General features: G+C 47.2%; 1 pseudogene; it reads left to right on the top strand.

The window, feature by feature from the left end:
- The first annotated feature begins 11873 nt into the window (after window positions 1-11873).
- Window positions 11874-12497, top strand: part of LOC100424931 (argininosuccinate synthase pseudogene) — a 57937-nt pseudogene continuing 57313 nt past the window's right edge.

Genomic DNA, 12497 nt, shown 5'->3' with positions numbered 1-12497 from the left:
CACCACCACGCCTGGCTAATTTTTTGTATTTTTAGTAGAGACAGGGTTTCAGCATGTTGGCCAAGCTTATCTCGAACTCCTGACTTCATGCGATCTGCCCACCTCGGCCTCCCAAAGTGCTGGGATTACAGGTGTGAGCCACCACGCCTGGCCCGCTTTGAACTAGTTTCTTCCAAACAACAATAACCTGAGAAAGTGGTTTGTGCAATGGGGGATGAAGGGTGAAGAGAGACAGCTGACATACTAGGAAGGAATAGGAATAGTTCTTCAACTCAGTCTATGGTAGAGGGAAAGGGTGGGGTGAAGAGGACCACAACGACATCCAGGTTATTCTCACTGCAATTATCTCAGTGGAAAAGGAAGAACCAAGCTAATAACATCCTGAGCCAAACCGTAGCTATGAGAAAAGCCAGTGCGGTAAATGCTAGTCTAGCCGCCAACCACCAGCAGCCGCACGAGGAGCCAGAGGCTCCCACCAAAGATCCCCTTCGCAGTTCCTAAGCGGAACCCCAACAGACAGCTCCTGTAGAATGGGCCACAAAATACAACTGGGCCAACCATTCAAACATAATGTGTTATTAGTCCAATCACTGGCTACATTGACCTCCATGGACTTCCTGTTTACTGCAACTGACTTTTTTCTAGGGCAGCCATCTTCAAACTGTGGATACATGAAGACTTTCCAAGGGGTACACAGAAAAGGCCACTTTTGAGGGAATCAATTTCCTCAACTTATATGTGTAACTATCTGAGAAAGAGCTTAACATCAAGATGACCTCTTTATCTCCTGCCTTCTACTTTACTGAAGAAATGCATACCTTGGACCCATTCCACATCCTACCGTGGTGCATGGCCCCAACCATGAGCGCCGGCAAAGGAAGAACTAAGTCTCAGAATCAGTGTGGAGATGGCCAGACATGATGGCTCACAGAAGCTGAGGCAGGCAGATTGCTTGAGTCTAGGAGTTTGTGACCAGCCTGGGCAACATGGCAAAACTCTATCTCTAAAAAAGATACAAAACTTAGCCTGGCATGGTGGCATGCAGCTGTAGTCCCGGCTACTTGGGAGGCTGAGGTGGGAGGATGGCTTGAGCCAGGGAGGTCAAGGCTGCCGTAAGCCAGGATGGTGCCACAGCACTCCAGCCTGGGTGACAGAGTAAAACACTGCCTCAAAAAAAAAAAAAAAAAAAAAATCAACATAGAGGAAGAATAATTCCAACGACTTAAAATAAGTACTTTTGCTCATCAGATGGCTTCTTATTCTTTGCTCTCCACAAGACTGAAATAGAGTTCAATCACAACTGATTTCTGGCAAGCCATGAGATCTTTGGCAAATGATTCAGAAGGAGTTTGGAGAATCTGGGGATAATATTGCTATTTTAAAAACTACTTATATCACCTATGTATGTAATCAAGTTTCTTGAGTATGTCTGTGCACATGCATGCACGTATGTGAACAACACATTAGAAACAGAATTGATGCTGAACTTGTCAGTCTAGTAACAGGTAATATTAGTCAACCATGGCTACATAAGCTAATTGGAAGAAAAGCCATATTCTCCTCATTAAGATATATATTATCAATAAAAGTTAACACTTTAGCCATGCGCAGTGCCTCACACCTGTAATCCCAGCACTTTGGGAGGCTGAGGCGGGTGGATCACTTGAGGTCAGAAGTTCAAGACCAGCTTGGCCAACATGGTAAAACCCTGTCTCTACTAAAAATACAAAAATTAGCTGGGCATGGTGGCACGTGCCTGTAATCCCAGCTATTCAGGAGGCTGATGCAGGAGAATCACTTGAACCCAGGAGGCGGCAGGAGAATTACTTGAACCAAGGAGGTGAAGGTTGCAGTGAGCTGAGATCATGCCACTACATTCAGCCTGGGCAACAGAGCAAGACTGTCTCAAAAAAAAAAAAAAGAAAAAAAAAAAATTTACTCTTAGAGCCATATAATCACACATATTTTTAAATTAAAATTGATATTTATTTTGTTGATGAGATATCAGTATGGCTACATCAATTCGAGGAGAAAAAAATGATATAAAACCTGCCAGTGTTAAAGAAGAGCTTGCTCATGAATTTTTTAAGTGAACAATGATGGGTATCCAACTGCTGTGGCATTTGGATCCTATTGGATACATTTTTTAAAGTGATGTTTTGCTAAAATGTCAACGTTTTGCAATATACTAGATATTATTTCCTTTGCAACAACTTTCACTTAGGATGCCAAAGTGTAGCTATCATTTTTAAAAAGAGCCTGGAATACATTGTTTTTCAAGATTCTTTTTTTTTTTTTTTTTTTTTTTTTTCTTTGAGACGGAGTGTCGCTCTGTCGCCCAGGCTGGAGTGCAGTGGCCCGATCTCAGCTCACTGCAAGCTCCGCCTCCCGGGTTTACGCCATTCTCCTGCCTCAGCCTCCCGAGTAGCTGGGACTACAGGTGCCCGCCACCTCGCCGGGCTAGTTTTTTGTATTTTTTTTAGTAGAGACGGGGTTTCACCATGTTAGCCAGGATGGTCTCGATCTCCTGACCTCGTGATCCACCCGTCTCGGCCTCCCAAAGTGCTGGGATTACAGGTTTGAGCCACCGCGCCCGGCCTCAAGATTCTTTTAGGGGGTACATGCACAAAACAGTGTGATGCTGACAACTATTATGGAATAGCAGTCCCCTAACCTTTTCATAAGGAAGTATCCCTTCTTGAACATTTTAAAAATAAAAGCAGTCATAGTTTTACTTTCTATACCTATTAACCAAGAAAAATCAAGTAACAAAAAAACTAGCAGGTATTCAGTAACACTTATAAATTATTAAATGAATTGTTGTATTCATCAAAATAGCATCTAAAGATTTTAACCCGTATAGATGTGAAGTATATGATCCACTTATCTAGAGAATATCTAGGACACCCAGTGGTTCATAGCAGCTCTGGGCTACACTGCAGCCTCCAGTCCCGGAACCACGCTGGATGGGTTCCGTTGACCTTTACAGAGTGGTCTTTCCCTGTGGGAAGGCTAGAAAAATACCCAAGCAGCTCATTTCAAGTGGATATCCTGCTAAGGTATACACCGATTCAAATGTTTTTTGCAGCCAAGCGGGTAGCTTAAATGAGGGAACCTGCCTATGGGTAAGAAAAGAGGGAGAGGCTGGAATTGTAGGCAACAGAAGGCTGTGTGCTGGGTTTCAAAGAGGCAGCTGCTATTCAGCCCCACCTAATTGTTGACAAGGCTCATGCCTGCAGCTTTTTACTTTTCAGGAAAAGCTGGATTTTCCTGTGAATCCTCTGGATTTTTAATCCAATTTTTCTAGAAGGAAAAAAAAAAACTGTTCAGGCTAACCTAAATACAAATGGGAGCTAAATCCAGGTTCAATGTCTGCACCATTGCAACTCAAAGTGTAGTCCCAGGTTCAACAACTGTTTGTTGCATTCCACAATGAGATGTGCATAGCAACTGAGAATAACATTTAGAAATAGCCATAACAGTTTGACAGGGTAATTTTGTCATGTAATTTTCTGAATCTAATAATAAAAAATTGGCTTGTATCTTATACATCTGTTTTAATTTATTTCCCTAATTTTTTAGAAACAAAAATATCAGTGGGCAGTAGATTAAAAATCTTGCCTGCGATAGTTTAAGAAGCATTGCCATGGTCTTTATCAAAGCAAGGGGTACACTGGAGGATGCTGTATTTGATAACTGAATGTCCGAGTCTAGAATCGTCACATGGACCGCCTGAAAGAGACAAGCCTATGAATCAAAATGCAACCAGTTCTTTCCAGCTGACAAATATTTGGCAGTAAAGGCCCAGAGGAATGGGGGAAATAGTGTCACTCCGGGAGGACCACTCCTAACCCATCAGATTACCAAGGTTCCTCCAGGGCCAGCTGTGGGAGGAACAGCCTGGAGTTCCTTCTCCCTCCCCCAGCACAGGAAGACCCGCCCCTTAGAGGCCCTCACTGAAGGGCAGAGGGCATGCTCGCAGGCGGTCGTTTCTGTGTCTACCTGTTCCAACACACTGAGCTTCTCCAGGGCAGAGACTCCTGCTCCTGCTCCTCGGTCCCCCCAACATGGCTCCTCTTCACTGAATTCTCTCCTCCTCTGCCAAATATAAGGTTCCCTGCTAGGCAAAGAACCTTGTCAGCCTCTAGTTAGGGGTGCTGAACTTTGGCAACTGGTAGCCAGCCTCCTACCTATCAGCTTCTATCCAAGCTGATCCTCCAGCCTTTGTCCTCCCCTGCTTAGGCAGAAACTCTAGGGTAGGAAGTCCGTTGCCCGCTGCGGAAGCTCAGAACCCAAAGCAAAGTGGCCCATGTCCTTCCCTAGCAAGGATCCCTATATTAGCCAGTTGTGTCTGGGAGAGGCTGAGGCAAAGACCAGAGGATCTGCTGGGCTAAAAACCGGAAGTGCTTAGAGACTGACGAGCTGCTTCATCTTGAGAACCAAAGAGACAGACTGGCAGGTTTGCATGCTCCTCTCTGAGCTGAAGGAAACCCCCTAGGTAAATAGTTCTCAGTTGGAAGCGAGTGCCCCCACCCTTCCCCACTTCAGCAGCTTCAGCCTCCAGACTCAACACATGCTGGACCATCTTGGAGGTCTGGTGCTCCAGGCCTCCCCAGCTGCCTGCACCTCCGAAAGGGGAAATGGGGGTGGGGTGGGAGGGCCAGGCCTGGGGAAGTGATTTTAGAAGTGCAAGTCTGGTGGGAGAGTTTTTCCTTCAGACCATCTGGAGGGAAGCAGTCATAATCTACTACAAGTTCTCCCGAAATGATCAAGTACACATAGGGAAATTGGTACATTGTTGAAAAACATGTCTGCTTTGCTTCCTTCTGGGGAGCTCTAAAGACTTGTATCAGTCAGAGATGACTCCCTGCTTGAGGTACACAGAGATTAAGATGAGGCCAAAGAACAGCTCTCTCGCCTTGTAATTCTCCAGGTAGCCAGTTTTCAGCTGGCTGCCATTTTTTGCAATTTAAGATGCTAAGAGAATTTAAATGACATCAGCCCTGTGTGTGTAAAGAAGGAAATAGCCTGCATAGCTAAACAGAAAAGGTACCATGTTGTATGAGCCTTTCACGTTTTTTAAGCTGGGGGGTGTGTGTGGGTGGGGGGTGTTTGTGTGTGTGTAGAACAAAAGTACAGTTGTCTATACAATTAGTTATTTAAGCTATTTCAAGTACCATTACAGCAAGGGGGAGGGGAGGGAACATCTAAAATACATTAAATTATTTTTAAAAACTCGTTCTAGAAAAAAGGAAATGCCAGAGTAGTAAGATAAGGAGTCTTAATTAGCAACAAATTCATCTATTTCCTTCCTCCAAAACTGAGACAGTCTTCTAAGGCAATTTGCTTGGAGAGCAGTTTTGCGCCATAAATCTGGGACATGTTTTTCATGTGTGTTTGTTTGCCCTGTGTGAGGCTTAAGAAAAACACAGCAACCAAACCATCCAGTTCAGCCCTGGAGGGAAAGACCTAGAAGACCTAATCACCCGTGATGGCGATTACATAACAGAGAATCGTGCGCGCGGGCGCGCACGCACACATACACACACAGACACACACAGACACACACACACACACACACACACACACACACACACACACAGAGTCTCAAAAAAGAAAGAAAGAAAACCAGCCTTTGGCTTCCTGTCACAGAAGATGTCTCCTTTTTTTTCCTTTGTGAGGATCACTAAGAATGCTTCTTAAATACCAAGTGGATGTCTTTGGTAGAAATAGAGGTCACTTAAGGATGATTTATAAGTGCAGCCGAAGCCAAAATGAAGCATGTATCGATATCTAAAGTGCATCTGCATTTAGTGCAGCAAAGCTCATAATCTGTTTCTAATTTGTGCCCTGTGGATGCCCTCCCCACTAGGAAAAGGCCTGGCTCTGAGCAGCCGCCCCTCCCCGAGGCCGCCAAGCTCCCAGTTCAGGCCCTTTCTTGGGCAGCCGGAGTGCTCCTCTCTTAGATAATGCCAGGTACTCTGGAAAGTAGCCGTGTAATAATACACAAACCCCTGATGATGTCAGCGTGTTATTGACTTTCCAAGTCTGAATGACTGAGCAGAGGAGCGGGGGTGGGGCGCAATCCATCCGGCAGCGCGGAGACCGGCCAAGCGAAAATGGGCTCGCCAGCCTGGCGGGGGAGGGGCGGCTCGCAGCTGCCGCTGCTGCTTCGAGCTCCGGCTCTGCCGCCGCGGCGTCAGGGTCGTTGCCGCCCAGCCCAGGCGGGGCTTAGGTTCCCGCTCCTCCGATGTTTACGTTTGGTCAAAAACTCCTCAGGCAGAAATAACTAATGCCGCCCCCCGGAAGCTTATACCACGTGGCAGAGTGGGGTCACAAAGCGGGGAGCAGTGGCACGAAGGGGAAGGGGAGAAAGACCTCCCTGTTCCCTCCCCCACCCTGCAGGGGCCTTCCTCTTAGGCTGCAGAGCCAAGGGTCGCTCTCCGTGGTGGAGCTCCCTCTGCAGAAGACCCCCTGGAAAATTGCACCTCAGCAGTGGTGACATTTTATGGGCCATGATTTGCTGCATTTATGGCTCTGGTGGTGCAGGTGCAGAGTCGTAGGCTCCCCTTCTCACCCCGCAAATTGCTCACAGTGCAATCTGTCATCTTCAAGGCTAGGTGTGAACCGGGCAGGGTTGCCCTTAAAATGGAATTGCAGTTAAAGGCCGAGATCTGAAAGGAAGCGCTCCAACCGGGGCGTGGCTTTTCCCACCGGGTCTGGACCTTTCCTTCAGGCCCCGCCGTGCGTGCCCATCGGCTTGGCTGTCGCAGCTTGGGGGGACTGGGCGCCCCGGGCTCTGCCTGCCTGCAGAGCTCCAGTCCTTTCCGTTCCAGGCCTGTGGAATCCTCCACCGAACAAGGCCTCGCGCTGGCCTCTGCCCCACCCCACTGCGAGGAGCTGCTCCTCCTCCGAGGCCTGTGGTTTTTCTCCCCGCAGAGTGGGCTTGGTGGCGGCACCGCATGGCGCAAACAGCACGGGGGGCTTTGGAACCGCCTGGACTTGAGCCCTACCCCACCACATATTCGCTGTGTGAGTGTGGACCCGGTGGTTACCCTGTCTACAGCCCGCGTCTTAAAATGGGAGTAGTAACAATCCCCTCAATAGTTGTTCTGAGGATTAAGTGAAATTCAGATTTCATAAGAGACGTCCTTTTTCAATAGTCAGGTCTCTCGCCTTCATAAGTCAAGTTCCACTCGGGCCAGAGGCCCTGTGGTTGTTTCTGAAAACAAGGTCAGTAGAAGTGCTAGACCCATTGTTTCCTTAACTCTGCCCTTCCCCCTACCCTCCTGGCTCTCTGGAGCCCGCAGCCTCTTCCGACCCACTTCCACCTTCACCCACACCCACAGGCTTACAGGGCAGAGCCGTTTTGTTGACGGGGCGGGGGTGGGGGCGGGGGTGGGGATGGGGGTGGGGACGGGGGTGGAGGCGTGAAAACTGTACCTCTGACTTAAGCTGGACCATTCACGGCCTTTCTCAAATTTCCCTCCCCCACCTTGCCACAGGGGATTGGTCCCAGCGGGAAGAGCTGACATATTTGAATCCAATCAAAAGCCTTCTTGGAAAATTTTGAAACTGGAAGTGAAAAAGTCAGTTTCTCCCCAGGGCTAAAACTGCAAGATATTATAATGTACATGACCATGTTTCCCATGGTCAGGAGAGGAGAGGCAAGGTCAATCTGAAGGCAGAACTCATGATAGGGACACAGACAGAAACAGAGATAAAGATCGAGCAAAAGACAAAGATAGAGCCTGAGCCACAGCCAGACAGGCTGGGAGAGAGAGCTGAGGCCAACAGGAGTCTGATGTTATGGGCAGCATCGGTTCCTGTGTCCCTGGTAAGGCCCTGCCTGCCCCTGATTCCTTGTGGCAACCCATTATTTTTTGCCACAAATTCTTATTGTTCAAATTAGTTTGTTTTTGTTGCTTGTAATCCAAAAATTCCACCATGGCATTTACTAGTTTAACATACACAGTAAAGAGCTCCCCAGCTCCCATTATAAACCCCACGTATACTTCTATCCCCCGCAGTATACGTCAGTGCCCCATAACGAGGTGCTCAATAAATGCTCTTCAGATTGCACTCAGCAACTTGTGAGTGGACAGGAAGTGCTCTGGTGGCTGTTGAAACTGGAGACTTCAACTGGTTAATTTAAAGGGGAAGCATCGCCAATTGCCACAGACTTCTAGAAGCCCATTTATTGTACCCTAGTGGTAATTAAGGCTTATTCAAGTGAATAGAAAGAGAAAAGAGAAGAAACTTTATCCCCTCTAAATTGCATTTAATAAAAATCTTGGAGAAAATGAGTGAATTGTCAGGCTTAATAATTTCCCCTGGGTCTTTGTTGGAGGGAGGCTGAGGAAATGTACAGTATTCTACATTTATGGGACAGCAGATCGGCATTTTAACTGAGAGTAAAATGCAGTCGTGGCTTACCCTCCTTTTTTTCCCCCTCATTTGTTTCCAAAGGGTTTTTTCCAGCTCATGAGTCACTTCCAGTCAGATTCAAAGACAAAAGCCGGCTAATTGTGTGTCCATGAGTCAGGGTCCCACCCTGCCTTATCTGAACACCCTTTCTAGCTCTGAGAAGACAGAGCAATTTTCAGCCTATAAGGCATTGAGTGGAACCTGTTCCACACCGCTTCTGGGTCGGGCTCTTTAGGGAGCAGTCCAGGCCCTTCCATCTCCTTCTGGCATCCGGCTGCTGATAGCACCTTGGGGTGTTTCCTTTCCAGTGTTATTTTCAGTCAGGAACTGTGCAGTCTACCCTGTTCCTAAGGCACCCTGTTGTGCCCAGAGAGATAAAGGTGAATTTAAAAGGAGGTCCAAACCCTCTAGCAATTTATCAAATAATGAAGGAGAAAGGCAGAAAAGAATCACTGTTAGACAAGCTTTGAGGGCTATGGAAGAGTAAGTGCTACGACTAGTGATTTCTCAGTCTGCTCCCCTTGCTGTGTCTCCGCAGCATTTTATCTGGTTGACTTTCCAACTACTTGAAACATTTTATCTGGAGACTTCCCTGATGTTATTTTGTTTTCCAAGCAGTTCTCTATTCCCCACTCCCACTTTTTCTCTTATCCTCATGCCTTAAATGCTACCTCTTTCTAGATATCTCACTTCCAGATAATGGTACCACATCCACCTGGCTGCTCATGCCACAGAGACAATTCCTGATTTTTTTTTTTTTTTTTTAAAGACAGAATCTCGCTCAGTTTCCCTGGGCTGGAGAACAGTGGCATGAGCTTGGCTCAATGTAGCCGCCGCCTCCTGGGGTCAAGGAATGCTCATGCCTCAGCCTCCTGAGCAGCTGAACCTGAGCAGGTGTCTACCACCAAGCCCAGCTAATTTTTGTATTTTTAGTAAAGATGGGGTTTCACCAGGTTGGCTAGGCTAGTCTCAAACTCTTGAACTCAGGTGATCTGCCCACCTCAGCCTCCCAAAGTGCTAGGATTACGGGCTTGAGCCACCGTGCCCAGCCCTGATTTGTTCTTTTCTGTCATTCACTACACCCAATCCATCAACTGGTTTCCCTCCAAAATTGTCTATATGCATGCCCTTCTCCATCTACACTGCCATCATGCAACAAAGACATGCATCTGCTCAGGGGCAGTAACCTCTGCCAAAACCCTGAGACTGACAGCACTACTCAAACTCCTTGTCTAGGCCTCCTATGCCTTAGGTCATTTGCTCCTTTTATTCATTCCCTCCACTTTCTCCCAGCTCAGGCCACCCCTGCCACATGAGACCCTTTTCTTTTACCACTTCACTTCTTCCGACCTTAAGGCCTCTGCTCTTAAGAGTTGGTTCCCTCTGCCTGGAAGACTCCCTGGCCTTCCTAAGCTGGCTCCTCTATATCTGCCTTAGACAGTTCAGGCTGCTATAACAAAAAATACCATTGATACAGTTTGGATGTTTGTCTCCTCCAAATCTCATGTTGAATTGTAATCTACCAGTGTTGGAGGTGGGTCCTGGTGGGAGGTGTTTGGATCATGGGGGCAGATCACTCATGAATTTCTTCGTGCTATTCTCACAATAGTAAGTTCTCATGAGACCTGGTTGTTTAAAAGTGTGTGGCACCTCCCTGCACTCTCTCTTGCTCCTGCTCTCACCATGTGACGTGCCTGCTCCCCTTCACCTTCCACCATGATTATAAGCTTCCTGAGGCCTCCCCAGAAGCAGATGCCAGCACCACATGTCCTGTACTATCTCAGAATCATGCCCCAATTAAACTTGTTTTCTTTATAATTTACCCAGCCTCAGGTGTTTCTTTATAGCAATGCGAAAACAGCCTGACATAACCATAGACAGGGTGGCTTAAACAACAGAGATTTACGGCCGGGCGCGGTTGGTCACGCCTGTAATCCCAGCACTTTGGGAGGCTGAGGCGGGCGGATCATGAGGTCAAGAGATGGAGACCATCCTGGCTAACACAATGAAACCCCGTCTCTACTAAAAATACAAAAAATTAGCCGGGCGTGGTGGCGGCGCCTGTAGTCCCAGCTACTCGGGAGGCTGAGGCAGGAGAATGGTGTGAACCCAGGAGGCAGAGCTTGCAGTGAGCCAAGATCACGCCACTGCACTCCAGCCTGGGAGACAGAGCGAGACTCCGTCTCAAAAGAAAAAAAAAACAACAGATATTTACTTCTCACAGTTCTAGAGGCTGGGAAGTCGAAGGTCACAGGGCTGGCAAATTCAGTTCCTGGTGAGAGTCTTCTTCCTAGTTTGCAGGTGAACACCTTCTTGCTATATCCTCACGTAGTAGAGAGAGAAATCATCTTTCTCGTGTCTCTTATTTATTTAATTATTTGTTTTTGAGACGGGGTCTCACTCTGTTGCCCAGGCTAGAGTGCAATGGAGTGATCTCAGCTCACTGCAACCTCTACCTCCTGGGTTCAAGCAATTCTCCTGCCTCAGCCTCCTGAGTAGCTGGGATTACAGTCACCTGCCACCACGCCCAGCTAATTTTTGTATTTTTGGTAGAAATGAGGGTCACCATGTTGGCCAGGCTGGTCTTGAACTTCTGACCTCGTGATCCACCCACCTCGGCCTTACAAAGTGCTGGGATTATAGGAGTGAGCCACCGCACCATGTCTCGTGTCTCTTCTTTTTTTTTTTTTTTTTTTTTTTGAGATGGAGTCTTGCTGTGTCGCCACGTTGGAGTGCAGTGACGTGATCTCGGCTCACTGCAACCTCCACCTCCCAGGTTCAAGCAATTCTTCTGTCTCAGCCTCCTGAGTAGCTGGGTCTACAGGCACACCACCATGCCCAGCTAATTTTTGTATTTTTAGTGGAGACGGGGTTTCACCATGTTAGTCAAACTGGTCTCAATCTCTTGACCTCATGATCTGCCCACCTCGGCCTCCCAAAGTGCTGGGATTACAGGCATGAGTCACCATGCCCGGCCATGTCTCTTCTTATAAAGGCACTAATCCTGTTCATGAGACTGCCACCCTCATGACCTGATCACTTCCCGAAGACCCCACTTCCAAATACCATCACGTTGGAGATTAGGGCTTCAACACAGGAATCTTGTGGGGACACATTCATTCTATGGCAGTATCCTTCAGGTTTCAGTTCAGTGGTCAACCCCCTAGAGAGGTCTTCCATGACCATTACATGTCACATTCTATCACACCACTCAGTTTATGGCCAGCACACACTTACCATGATCTGTAGTAATCAGTTATTTTATTTATTTATTTCTGTCTTCTCTGTCTTCCCATTGGAACATAATCTCCAAGAATGGAGATATCTTATCAGGCTTGCTCACTGTTCATTAATGAGTTCATTGACTAGAGTCTATTTCATAACAGGTACACAGTAAGTCCTTTTTGATTAATCAGTGCAGATAGTAGAGAAAGGTCAGTACAGACATGCCTAAATTAACTCCTCAGGAAAAAGTGGAAGTTCGCCAAGTGAATGAGGAGAAAGGCATCTCAGAAAGGTACAAAGGTATGTGTTCAGGGAAGTCGCTCTTGACCCCCCTGTCCCTCCAGCTACTGCCTCATTACTCTGCTCCCTCTATAGCCAAGCAATGCTCTGAAGGGTTATCTAGGCTCACTGTGTTCATTCCTCTTCTCCCTTTTTCTTCTACTTGTTGCCAATCAGACATTTTTCCCCAACTACTCAGTCAAAACTGCTCTTCTTAAGGTTAATAATAACCTCTGGCCAGGCACAATGGATCACATCTGTAATCCCAGCACTTTGGGAGGCCAAGGCAGGTGGATCACTTGAGGTCAGGAGTTCGAGACCAGCCTGGTCAATATGGTGAAACCCCATCTGTACTAAAAATATAAAAATTAGCCAGGCGTGGTGGTGGGCACCTGTAATCCTAGCTACTGGGGAGGCTGAGACAGGAGAATCACTTGAACTTGGGAGGCAGAGGTTGCAGTGAGCTGAGATCAAGCCACTGCACTCCACCCTGGGCAACAGAGCAAGACCCCATCTCAAAAAAAAAATAAATAGATAAATAAATAAATAACCTCCATATTGCTAAG

The sequence above is a fragment of the Macaca mulatta genome, chromosome 2 (assembly GCF_049350105.2).
Source record: "Macaca mulatta isolate MMU2019108-1 chromosome 2, T2T-MMU8v2.0, whole genome shotgun sequence".
Taxonomy (NCBI): Eukaryota; Metazoa; Chordata; class Mammalia; order Primates; family Cercopithecidae; genus Macaca; species Macaca mulatta.
Note: the sequence above shows the minus strand (reverse complement) of the source record. Positions and strands in the feature narration are given on the sequence as shown.